The sequence below is a fragment of the Sphaeroforma arctica genome (assembly GCF_001186125.1).
Source record: "Sphaeroforma arctica JP610 unplaced genomic scaffold supercont1.800, whole genome shotgun sequence".
Taxonomy (NCBI): Eukaryota; class Ichthyosporea; order Ichthyophonida; genus Sphaeroforma; species Sphaeroforma arctica.
The window spans coordinates 12,622-15,183 of NW_014039758.1; positions in this window are offsets into that span (position 1 = coordinate 12,622).

A 2,562-nucleotide genomic window follows, 5' to 3' on the forward strand; every position below is an offset into this window, starting at 1 on the left:
TCAAGTCTCACCTTTTTTTTGGTTTTTAAAAAGACCGTCTTAAAAAAATGTTTTTGATGATCTGAGATCTCAGAGCAGTTCCACTCTCATTCTTGACTCTTTTTTTTACATACATACCCTTTTTTGACCTCTGTGTCACCTCACTGACCTGTAGTCCTGTAGGCTGTATTTATATTTTATCACAGTCCAGTGTCCAGTTGTCCACTGTAAATACGGCGTACAGTACGCATACCTTTGTTTAAAAAAAATAATAAATAGTAATATGTATATCGACAACGATCTACAGCTATGTAGTAGACGACGTTTATAACCTTACATATACGTGTAGCAAGTTTTTGGGGAATACATGATCGGTAGATATGCCATACTTTAGTTATCATACTTTAGAGCATCATTGTAAAGCTTACGAATACGTGTAGCAACTCTCTGGGGCAATCATGGTCGTTAAAATTTTTATACTAAGATTGTATTTCTTAGAAACAAAATAGCACCTATTTGGGAAAATTATGGACTGCAGAAATTTCATAATATAGTTATTTTTCTTGACAATATCATTGTAAACCTTGCATATGTGTTATACTATCGATATCTTTTTTGAAAGCATCATCGTAAACCTTGCATATGTGTTATACTATAGTTTTCCATCTTGAAGAGCATCATAGTAAACCTTGCATATGTGTTATACTATAGTTATCTTACTTGAGAGTATCATCGTATACCTTGCATATGTGTGATACTCTAGTTTTCCATCTTGTGAGTATCAGAGTAAACCTTGCATATGTGATATGCTATAGTTTTCTTTCTTGAAAGTATCATAGTAATCTACAAATATGTTAGATAACTCTATGGGGCATTGTGGTCTGTATAGTTTCATTTATAGCTATCGTTCTGGAAAGTGCCATTGTTTGCCAATCGTAAATACAGGAGAACTTTGCCGCTGCTGAGCTCATAGTCACTGACGGACAAAATATAATAGCCTTCATAGCCCAAATAGGTTTTAAACCGAAATAACCAAAACTCATCCGTTCGCAAAACCACAAAAGAAATTTTGTACCGCGCTTACCGTTGTCTCCGTAAAGAGGACCAGCAGGTGGATGTTTGTATGGTGTAAATTTAACATCAAGGTGTAGCTATAGTTAAGCATTCAAATTTAACATGTTTTAGAGTTAAAGTGGCCATGGGCTATGCGTACCAGCTGCATTCCCATGACCATCGCTAGTATTTGCTAATGACAACAAGGTGCAACTCGTTTCACGTTATGAATATTCTCTGTTGCGCCTATCATCGTCAAAGGTGTAATACTCTATCTATTGCTCCTATCATCTCCAATGGTTTATTATCATATCTGTTGCGCCTATCATCGCCAATGGTGTATTATCCTATCCGTTGCGCCTATCATCGCCAATGGTTTAATATCATATCTGTTGCGCCTATCATCGTCAATGGTTTGATATCCTATCTGTTGCACCTATCATCGCCAATGGTTTATTATCATATCTGTTGCGCCTATCATCGTCAATGGTTTAATATCCTATCTGTTGCGCCTATCATCGTCAATGGTTTGATATCCTATCTGTTGCGCCTATCATCGTCAATGGTCTAATATCCTATCTGTTGCGCCTATCATCGTCAATGGTTTAATATCCTATCTGTTGCGCCTATCATCGGCAATGGTTTGATATCCTATCTGTTGCACCTATCATCGTCAATGGTTTAATATCCTATCTGTTGCGCCTATCATCGCCAATGGTTTAATATCATATCTGTTGCGCCTATCATCGTCGATGGTTTAATATCCTATCTGTTGCGCCTATCTTCTGTGAATAAACGTTCAGCGGGAGTGCCACCACAGCACAGGCGTCGCACTCCCGGCATATTATACCGAGTGACGGGCTGTCTTCAGGAATACATCCACAATGGTAGGTAGATCTCTCGCTCTGGCATGAGCTCTGTGGGTCCTCTCATAACCTATCTCACCTGAGTGAGAGACCCAAACACACTTGCCATCCTTGCATCGACTGCTTAAGGTACCAGGGTAAGGCTAAAACACATAGTACCACAGGGGTCTATAGGCATACTGAGATTGGCCACAGTGGTACAAGGGACTACTACTCTGTCAGCTTGTGCTAAATTGATGAATCTATTGCGCTACCCTTTCGGGCCGCACTCATTTGTTCACCGGGTAGTAAAGCTTGAACTCTGCCGGCAGCTGTATTGAAATCGGGAACATAGGAATATCATTACCAAGGGGCTGCCAAAATTATGCACACAAAAGGTAATTATGATGTTGTTGAGCTGATATGTGCTGATGGGTGTACACAAATATACACCCGACATAGTATGTATGTGAGCGCGCACAAACGCAAATACTATCAAACATATATATATATATATATATACATACATATACATACACACATCCATACGTACATACATACATACGTACATACATGTATACATGTATACATACATACATACATACATACATACATACACATATACACACACACACACACATATATATCTACATATACTCCCGAATATATATATATGTTTATATAG